Genomic DNA, 11,341 nt, shown 5'->3' on the forward strand with positions numbered 1-11,341 from the left:
GAAATAACACGTGTCATATATTAGCTATTATGGAGACACTGTTTGGCATTCTACATCAGCATGACTATCACCAAATTATCAATTAGGATGAATGGGCATAGGCAGGGGGTGTATACTGGCAGCTCGTGATATCCTGTTGCAGAGCACGCTCTACAAAATGACATTCGCGACCTCAGCACTTATTTCACGACAAGCGCCATCTGGATTCTTCCCCCAGACATCAGTTTCTCAAAACTCCACAGGTGGGAACTTGCCCCACAACAAGTCCTAGGTTCTCGCAACCCACCTGATCTTAATTTACTTTAATTTCTTCTGTCTCAGCATTTCGTCACTGTAACTACTCTTTGCTTCACTCCGTTTTAGTTTTCTGCATCTTTCGTTGTCTTTCTTGTCTATTTTTCACCATCCCCTTCCCATCTCTGTTACATACAATGCACTTTTCACTCTTATTAACTTATTCATGATGTTTAAACCATAATCTCTGTCTGCATATTACCCTGTTTTCCACCTTTAACACTAGAACAGCAGAAGGAGTAAAAATGATCCCTGTCATACATTTTTTGTTCATTGTCCTATCCAATTTATTTACTTCTTTAATGAAGTTATATGACTTTTTCTAATTTTTTCTCCTTTTTCTGAAGATATTTTAGTATTTACAATATATTTTAATTTTCATCGCCATTTTATGCAGTATACCTGCAACGGTGGAAAGGGTCAATTTGACCCCACTGTAATTTCTCTTCTGAATATAAGTAAATTATCCAACAATACAGTGGCAACAGTGGCAGTTGCTCATCATTGTTGCAAGTTGGCTCGTGCGCATTCTAGTCCACCACAGCTTATATTGTGTCACTTGGGCAGTCTCTGTGTGTGAGACACGTTTTCGAACACATATCGTTAGCATGGACTTTCTGATGAAGAAATGTTACATCCCTTAGAGAATTCCAAAGTTGAGTTGGAAATTGATGACACTGATGAAGATGATGTACCTGACACAAGTGCAGATGAAGATACTGTGAACGAGGGACGGTTAGTGGAAGAGGATTCCATTGCTGCTATTTGTCAAATCATCACCTCTTTCACCACAGCAGGTACAGTTGGAAGTGTCTACAATGATGATTGCAAGGGATGAAACCATGTGGGAGAATGGAAATTATTCATCTTGTGGAAGACAATCAGCTGTGAATTTTCTGAAGGAGAGAGGAGGTCCCATGGCTTATGCTTGCCAGCGAGTAGACAGCTCTGTCATCAGTGCCTTCCGTCTTATTTTTGATGAAGCAATGCTACATCTCGTGAAGAAATGCATAGAAACAAATACTCAAAAAGTATGAAAAAACAACGACTGGACTGTGTCACTTGAGGAACTGGAGAAGCTGATAGCCATAACGTATGTTTGGGGTGTATTGTGCACTAAAGGTATGTCTGTGGATGATCTCTGGTCACACTCTTAGGGGCCTGCTTTCATCAAGGACAGATTTCAGGAGCTTCTCAGATTTCTTCATTCTGATGAAAAATCAAACCATGCTGAATACGTGGCAGCCAAAAAATTTGCTCTTGTATCAGAAATTTGGGGAAAGTTAATTGAAAACAGTATTCGCACTTACCGCCTTGGAGAAAATATAACCATTGATGAGCAACTGTTACCAAGCAATGCAAGATGCAGGTTTACTCAATTCATGTCCAACAAACCAGACAAATATGATCTCAGATTCTGGTTGACTGTTGATGTAACGATGAATTATATATGTAATGCTTTCCCATACCTCGGCTAAGAGGACACGCATAGAAAGAAACACCCACTTGGAGAATACATCATTCTGTGTCTCATGGAACCATTTGTAAATCAAGGAAGAAATGTGACCATAGACAGCTTCTTTACATCTCATCAACTTGCTAAAAAACTCAAAGAAAAGAAAGCTTGATTAGTTGGTGCAATGAACACCATGAAATCCCCGATGAAGTAGGGAAGCCAAATGCTGAAGTCCACTCCACCACAATACTGCACAATAGAGGCATCACCGACTGCACTTTGACTGTATAGCAAGGGAAGAAGAATAAAAATGTCATTCTTCTGAGTATGCTGCATGCCGAAGTAGCAGTAAGCGAGGAGGGAAAGAAAAAATATGAAACCATAACGTTCTACAGTGCAACAAAGTATGGGTGGATGTGGTTGATCAAATTACCTGTAAACATACTACGAAGGTTGCATGTAGGAGATGGCCAATGCATGTCCTCTACAACATACTGGATGTAGTGGCAATAAATGCATGGGTCATCTATGACATAGTAACAAACAAGAAAATGGAAAGGAAGGAGTTCATACATCAACTGGCAAATGAACTCAATGGAATGAAAGAGCAAGAACACCAGGCAAAGGTTGAGGATATGGGACTGAAATCACTTAAAAAGCGGAGGAAGTGCCAAATCAGCCTCTGCAAAGGCAACAAGACCAGCAAAAACTGTGTAAAGTGTCACAGAGCCCTGTGTGAAAAGTGTGCACATAAAATGGAAATCACATGTGCTAAGTGCGTCATTTGAGTGAAAAGTAACACAGAGCTGTTTGTAAAACACGTGAGAGTAAAATGAACTGAATATATTAAATGTGTCTAGAAGGTTGTATGAATAGTTAATAAATTAAAATCTATAGTTAAGAAACTTGTTAGCAGTAGCAACAATAAATTTGTATGATATATTTTTGTTCAAATAAATCAGTAATTATTATTTATAATTGTAAAGAATTGTTGTGATTACTAGAAATAAAGTATAGATTAACAAACACTAGAAAAAGTATTTGTTTAAGTCAAATATGAAAATATTTTATGTGGGGTCAAAATGACCCCTTTTTGCTATTTTAGGAATGTCAGAAACTCCGCCATTCTAGTGTTAAGCTCTCAGGTTTTCAAATCTCATCCAATGCAGACCCCCAGCAAACTGTCTTTCCTTCTCATCCTGCATGGTAAATCTCCCCAACCCGAGGTTCTGGGTGACTTTCACAAAATCTACCCCTTTTCCTAGAACTCTACAGTCCTTTTCCTTCACCCTTTTTCCTTCCTCTTCAGCCCTTCTGGCTCTGAAAGCTTGCCAATTACAACAGTCTTTTATGTGTGTACTCTGCCGCTGCTTGGTGAGTAGATTTTATCATCCATCCAATTAAATAAATACTAGTTCTTTCTCATCTAGCATACTAATGTAGTTCCCATTGCAATTTTTATAGTGCAATGTCAGATTTTGCTATAACAATGAAGATTTTACCATATGGTTCACAAGGAAATTGAATATTCAGAAAATATGCCAGTTGCATTGTAACTACTGATCATCCTCTATTATTCCACTGCTTGCTGAAAACTATCCCGACTGTATAACAATTAATAACAAATTCTTCATTCCTTATCCCCCATATTCAGCATAGATTGATGCATAACCCAGTAAGATATACAGAAACAATGAAAAACACTATATGTTGTCTAAGCCTGCATGAAAATTCAATTTATCTTGACCATTATGGATGTGTTTAAATACTATAGGTGTGATTACATTAAAGATAATTCTGGATGAAAGTGCAGCCAATCAACATTTGGTTGGTTCTTGACTCTGCTCCATCATCACAAGCTTTTGTAAATCATATTTCTGTAACACCGTTATGTGTGGTGTAAGCTCAAAGTCCACATTACAGTTTTATGTTTCGATATCATTGTTTTATGTCAACAACTGAAAAGGGAGCAACACACTTATTGATGTGTTTTATTATGTTACTGAACATAAAACATAAGTAATAAGAAGATAAGAGTCACTGCTTGAGAGGCTGAATGTGTTTTGATACAGCTGAATTTTCAAGGAATAATGGCTCCAGGATACCACACATTAACTGGTAACTGACATGCAGAGATTTGAAACTAGTTACTGTATAAACAATTATTTCAATCAATGAAAAACATGAGGGGTTATTAAATTTTCAAGAATAATCTTTAATGGAAATGTCATTAAATTTTTAGATTACAAAAAACCTACATATAATTTTAATAGTATTTAAATTTGCCTTGCATGATGGCTACCAACCAATCAAAACTATTAAGCGTATAATTTTTCCGAGACTTGGTAACAGTGCTAGATGGGGCATTATTGATAAATAATAACTGCCAGGGATAAAAAAAAAAATACAGCAGACAGAAAGAGTGGTCCAAATAAATCCAGACTTGGAGAATGCATAGAACTGTATATCAGAAATAATTGATTATGCAACAGACATATGCTATACATGTAGATCCTTCTCTTATGTGGCTAGACATCAGTGTTTCACTAAATCCATGCAGTGAAGCATAAGTGCCAGTATACCTTTCTGAAGTAAGAAGCATGATTTCTACAAGTGAATGGATTTGATTGAGACAAAATGACCAGTCTCCTTAAAATGTGTTTTGATATTGTTATATCTTGACTTTATCATCTTGTACATAATGGATTTATGGTATTATCCACTGTTGTCTCAATGCTGGAGCTTGTGGCTGAACATCTCATGCATTCTTTTGTCAGCTTCAGTTGTACAAAAGACTATTGTGGGAAAACATCATTGCCTAACTGAATTTAAAAAAGTGCTGTTTGTAGATAAGCCCCCCTTGTAATGCCCTACAATGAAGGTTGCATAAGCATTGGATACTACATTGGTGACCACAACCTGCAGGCCGGCGTTGTTGTGTAGGGAGATAGATGTCAGATATGACAGTTTTGGGCGTCACTGACTGCTAAATGTCATCTCAGTTCCTACATATCGAGAGCAACCTAAAGAGTTCGGTAATTTTATTGCCCAAGGTACTTCCTCTACTTCATCAACTTCATATGCCATATTCCATCAGGGTAACACCCAGCCAGTGTGTAGTGAGGAAAGCATAAATATTTTTCAAAGTATGATGGTCCCATTGCCTTTCCTAGACTGCTAGTTTGCCTCATGTGTCACCTATTGAATATCATACCTCAGACATAGTTTGCCAGGAACAGCTTTTTAGGCCACTGTCATCCAGCAACTAGTGCTGATGCTTTGTGGAAACATTCACAAACTATGTTGATGGAAATTACTGAAGAATGTACCAAGACAATCTGTAATACAATGACATGGTGTGGCGAGACTAAGTTTAGCATATGGGATCTTCTCACTATGCTAATCTGTCAGTATCAGATATTGTGTGCAGTTCTGTAATCATGAGTATAGTTTAATGTTCTGAATATGTGGTATAAAATCTATCAAAAAAATCATGTGCATCCTCCTTTTCATAACTGTTGGTGTATTACTGTAATTGGAAGAACTAGACAGAAAATAAACAATGATTTTAGTGGACAAACTGCCATTTATTTTGAAGATGAAGTGATGTCCAGCAGACTCACAGATAAAAATTAACTCATAATTACTGGCCTTTTGAATTTTTGTATTTGTTGTGACTAGCAGGATGAAGAGGGATGTTCATTTTTACAGACTTCCTTTATTCAGTCTTAACATTTTGTGCCTGCCATACAAAAACACCATTTAGTGATAATTTTGTTAATTTGTTTGCACTCACCTCTGTAGAGAATTAAGAGACTTATATGATGTTTCTTTTTGGCAGCTGGTGGTAGTTCCACCTTCAGAATTTGGATCCAAAGACCGATCAACAACAATAAAGCTCATTTTTTGTACCTGTATCAACAAAACCAAAGGAACACTCAGTATTAAGATAATTTTTGCAATTTAAATAATAATAATCATCTGTTGTTCTTACTGTGTATTTTGGTTGCAAATGAAAATTTATTTTATTTTATATTATTTTTAAGATATTATGTGTAGTGCTTTCATTGTACTAGAGAATCATATTAACAGGCAGTTACCAAATGCCTGGTTGGTATGGTACTGAGGTAGATGAATGTTAGATTAGAAAGGTTTTTCACATTGTTTTGATAAAGAAAAGTATCTCCCGTAAATACTAGCATTCCGTAAAGATATGCAACAGACACAAACATGAACAAAATGTGAAACAAACAGAAGTTTCATCTGACAAAGAATTGGAGAGAACAGTTCTGTTCAAGAGGATGAAAAATAACCCAGTATAAGAGAGAAATTTATCCTTAATTTACTATTTTGGGTATTACTAACATATTTTGGGTATTACTAACATTTAATATTTGATATTTCTTTTGTCGTGAAAAGGTTCACACTCGCTGTACAGATAGAGTGATTTTATACCATTGTCTTTCCTGCTGGATGCAGAAATATTTGCGAAAACTAACAATTTAATCACATTTCGGTCATTTGTGTCTGCTGTACACCAGGTTTTTAAAACCTTCATTATCTTGTTCAGATGGCATGTAATTTTTAAACTGAGTAATAATCAGATTGTTTTAGTTCTGTTTACATTTTTATTGGCTCCATTTTTATCTTATAACAACTTTAAAATTGTGTATTTGTCTAAATGTTTTTATGACTGTATATTACATAAAATACTTTGAAATTACATTCATACATACAACTGGCACTCTACAATTCCCAGTGTAAAACCATGGTGTCTAAAGGTCAGACCAAACAAGCTGTATTTTAAATAAATTTTATTTCAGTCAGTAGATAATTGCCTTTATTTTATTATTTTGTGTTGGAACTACTTATTTCTGAAATAACAAATAATATATTGAACATGATGAACTTGGATATTTATTTAATGTACAGTTATACACACAACATACTGGTGAGAATGGATACATACAATAACAATACAAAGATACTGAACTGCAAAGAAAATGCACAGAGCAAAAAGTTGTCACAACCAAAGAAAATAAATCACTGAGATTCTAACATAAATATAACAAATAAATTTGTCCTCCTTTCACATGTTTTCAACATTTTGTTTTATTTTTCATCTAAAGATTGCAGGCTCCTATTGGCAGTTTGAAGATGAGTGACAACTCTTTTTCAAGTAATTGAATAAATAACAGGAGCAATTGCTTGCTTCAAATAATTATTTATCATTGAATAAAAATTATCAGAGGTTATTTTCATACTTTTTCCTCACAAAAACAATGCAGTCACATATACGAGGTGCATTCAAGTTCTAAGGCCTCCGATTTTTTTTCTCCGGACTCGAAAGAGATAGAAACATGCGCATTGTTTTAAAATGAGGCCGCGTTCATTGTCAATACGTCCCAGAGATGGCAGCACCGTACGGCAGATGGAATTTTACCGCCAGCGGCGAGAATGAGAATTGTTTTAAATACTTAAAATGGTGACGTTTTCCTTATTTGAACAGCGTGCAATCATTCATTTTCTGAATTTGCGTGGTGTGAAACCAATTGAAATTCATCGACAGTTGAAGGAGACATGTGGTGATGGAGTTATGGATGTGTCGAAAGTGCGTTCATGGGTGCAACAGTTTAATGAAGGCAGAACATTGTGTGACAACAAACCGAAACAACCTTGGGCTCGCACAAGCCGGTCTGACGACATGATCAAGAAAGTGGAGAGAATTGTTTTGGGGGATCGCCGAATGACTGTTGAACAGATCACCTCCAGAGTTGGCATTTCTGTGGGTTCTGTGCACACAATCCTGCATGACGACCTGAAAATGCAAAAGTCTCATCCAGGTGGGTGCCACGAATGCTGACGGACGACCCCATGGCTGCCCGTGTGGCATGTTGCCAAGCAATGTTGACGCACAACGACAGCATGAATGGGACTTTCTTTTCGTCGGTTGTGACAATGGATGAGACGTGGATGCCATTTTTCAATCCAGAAACAAAGCGCCAGTCAGCTCAATGGAAGCACACAGATTCACCGCCACCAAAAAAATTTCGGGTAACCGCCAGTGCTGAAAAAATGATGGTGTCCATGTTCTGGGACATCAAGGGCGGAATCCTTACCCATTGCATTCCAAAGGGCACTACGGTAACAGGTGCATCCTAAGAAAATGTTTTGAAGCACAAATTCCTTCATGCACTGCAACAAAAACGTCTGGGAAGGGCTGTGCATGTGCTGTTTCACCAAGACAGCGCACCCGCACATCAAGCTAACGTTACGCAACTGTTTCTTCATGATAACAACTTTGAAGTGATTCCTCACGCTCCCTAATCACTTGACCTGGCTCCTAGTGACTTTTGGCTTTTTCCAACAATGAAAGACACTCTCCGTGGCCGCACATTCACCAGCTGTGCTGCTATTGCCTCAGCGATTTTCCAGTGGTCAAAACACACTCCTAAAGAAGCCTTCGCCGCTGCCATGGAATCGTGGCGTCAGCGTTGTGAAAAATGTGTACGTCTGCAGGGTGATTACGTCGAGAAGTAACGCCAGTGTCATCGATTTCAGGTGAGTAGTTAATTAGAAACAAAATCGGAGGCCTTAGAACTTGAATGCACCTCGTACTTTAGTCCAGTATTTTAATGTACATGTTGTAAGCAATGTCTACCTCTGTCCATCTTCATAGCACAGTGGTCAGTGTGTGTGGCTGCTGTGCAAAAAAAAAACAGGTTTGATTCCTGGAGCTAGTAGGAATTTTTCCTTGGTGAGAGGGCTGGAATGGTTTGTACTCAGCCTCGTGATGCCAACTGAGGAGTTACTTGAAAGAGCATAACAGTTCCACGGTCTAGAAAGTCTACAATGGCTGGAAGAGTGGTTTGCTGACCCCAGGCCCCTCCATACTGCATCAAATGGTGATGCTGATAGATGATGACACAGCAGGTAGTCAGTTCCAAATAGCCAGTCGGGACCTGAATGCAGAGCTTTGTTATCGATAGGGGTAAGATGTTGCAAATCATACCCCTAACATATTGCTGGTTATTTGGAATGTTCAGAGTGGGCAGCACCTCTTTTTGGGAGGGGCATTGTTTTGCTGTTACATTCAGCAATGCGCAAGTGCTTCCAGTCAGGCACCAGAACATGAGGGGAGAATCATCATTCAGGTTTAGTGTGGAAAGGTTGCATGTAGTTGTGTAGCACTAAAGTTATTGTAATGGTTTGTTGAGGTGACAAATTATGAGTTTGGAAGTACTATATCAATTGGTGGGGTAATAGTGAGTAATGATTCAGTTTATTTGTAGAAGGTGTGCATAATTATCTATGAAATCAGTGAATGATTAACAGAAGCATGTTAGGGTCTAGGCTTTGCTAGGAAATGGGTTACTTGCTAAAAGACAGTAAATGAAGTGAAATGATCTTTACTGTTATACTTTCAAAGCAACATTTTTCCACCTAAAATTTTGAGGAACATTATGTTTATAAAGTAAAGAGACACACTTTCATGTTAGGCAATATACTGAAGTTTATTATGCAATAAAGTGTATTCTTTCTGTTAATCATCCCCCAGCCATGTCCAGTCTCTGTAAGTTACTATAAAAGGAGGTAAGCAGGAGGTTACAGTTGGTTTACCATGAAAGGATTGCGTTTTGGTGAAGAAGAGTCAAAACTGTGAACTTTGAAATGCAATAATGAAGAACAGTTGTGAACAATAGTGGGACGAGTCCATGTGCAGAGAGGTTAAAAAAGTGGGCCTTCACCAAAAAAAATAAGTCTTGTGTGAGAAGGTAATAAACAGAATCATAGAGTACAGCATTTTGAGATAATCAACACTACAACACACAGGCAGTTACACAGTTTCAGCACACCATCATTGCGTACAAGCCAACAGTTGCAGAAAGTAATGTGTCACAAAAATGCCAATTGCACTGTAAGACATTAACACAATGCCTCGTAATTTCTCAGTCAACTAATTCTGTAACTTTAAAGTAATTTCTAGTGTATATATGTACTGTTTTAAATACATCAATGTTCTTCACTTAAAAACTCTAATATAATTATGGAGAAACTATTGGAAAATAATATTGTAAAAACTTTGTTGTATAACTACTGGCAAAGTCAGGTAAGTTCATATAATATAGAATCCAAAGATCTTTTTCAAAGTTGACTATAATGTTATTGGACATGAGTGCAAGCAGAGTCAGTAGCGTAGAGTGCATTGCTAGTTCTCTGTGGAGACATATGGACACAAAGTGGTGGTGCTCATATGTGTAATGGAGAGTGTTTTCAAAATGGTGTTTTAAGCAAGGAAATGCATTGTAAATGGTCAGTCGAGTACATATGTGTGCACAGTACAAAATGTATAATAAGAATTGGTAACTGAAGAAGAATACCTTGTGGCCAAAATGATTAAAAGTTGCATGTTGTTATAGAGGACCGTATTGCCAATAATGCTCATTACAAAATGTATTACGTCACACCATATGCAACAGACCACATTTTAAGATGAAGCCAGTTATCTTTTTAGTTATGTACACGGATTGCCAGCATAGTAGTTCCAGTACTTTGAACATACAGTGTTTTTCAGTTGAACTATAAATATTGAGAGTGTTACTGATTATTCCAGTTCATTAACCATGAGTCGAGTCCTAACTTTTCATCATTATTACCAAGACAATCATAAATGAAAGTTATACAGTTATTTCAGTGGAAGAAAATTAATTACAATTACAGTTAACTTGAGTCAAGTACTTCGTGAAACTAGATATATAGGTAGTTAAAGTTCTTTGTACATTGTAATGCTCCTACTGCATGCAGTCAGTATAAAGTAAAAGTAATTTTAAATAGTGGCAAAGTAAAGTGAATACTCAGCTTTGACTAAAGTAAATTTTACAATAATTTTCTGTGTTTACAATTATTTCATTTGTTTATGACTTTCATAACATTGGCATTGCAAAGGTGTTTGTTGTTTGCTAATCAAACTATTAAAAACTTTTCTGAAGTTCCTCTTGTTACAAAACAATTATTAGTAGTGGATATTTGCTTCGCAAAACTGGATGGCAGACAGCATTACAGTGACATCTGTTAGTACGTCTCATGTGATGTGTTGCTGTACATAATCGTTATTAGGTTAGGTTAGATAGGCTGACGCAATTATCTCACAGTCTTTTGAACTTCGCAGTAGGGACACATATGTAAGAGGGCAGAGTTTATTATCCATTGTAAAAAAGAATAAGTGCTACAAAACCACAATTACCATCCCAAAGTCATCAAATATCTTCAGAGTAGAAGAGGAGCTAGCTTACAAGCAATGCACAAAGTATAAAGTACAATGTTTCATTCAAAACGTGACACATCGCTGAGTGAAAAGTTGCATGCTGCCAGGAACTGCCAGAAGGCATTTAAAGGCATGTATCAACAATGACCAAGTGTGTGATAAAAGAGGTAGCGGGCTGTGCAGACGTTTTATGATGATGGCCAGGAAGGTGAACTTGCTGTAGTAACACAGATTCCATTGGAAGGGAAGAAAAAGGACTGGTAGACACCACAAGGCCTGGAAAGTGGGTTAGGAAATGGTTAATATGTGATGCATTGCCATGTTAC

The 11,341-nt window shown here is 37.1% G+C and overlaps 1 protein-coding gene across 2 annotated transcripts in view; it reads left to right on the top strand.

Moving 5' to 3' along the window:
• The window catches only part of LOC126190700 (2',5'-phosphodiesterase 12-like), a 152,367-nt gene extending 145,725 nt beyond the window's left edge, over positions 1-6,642 (top strand). The window contains exon 9 of one of the 2 annotated variants that reach the window (XM_049931165.1): positions 5,592-6,642. The gene's annotated coding sequence lies outside the window, so the exon portion shown is untranslated. The remainder of the gene's footprint in view (positions 1-5,591) is intronic. The other variant, XM_049931166.1, reaches the window with a different exon arrangement.
• The last annotated feature ends 4,699 nt before the right edge of the window (positions 6,643-11,341 follow it).

This window comes from Schistocerca cancellata, chromosome 6 (assembly GCF_023864275.1).
Source record: "Schistocerca cancellata isolate TAMUIC-IGC-003103 chromosome 6, iqSchCanc2.1, whole genome shotgun sequence".
Lineage (NCBI taxonomy): Eukaryota > Metazoa > Arthropoda > Insecta > Orthoptera > Acrididae > Schistocerca > Schistocerca cancellata.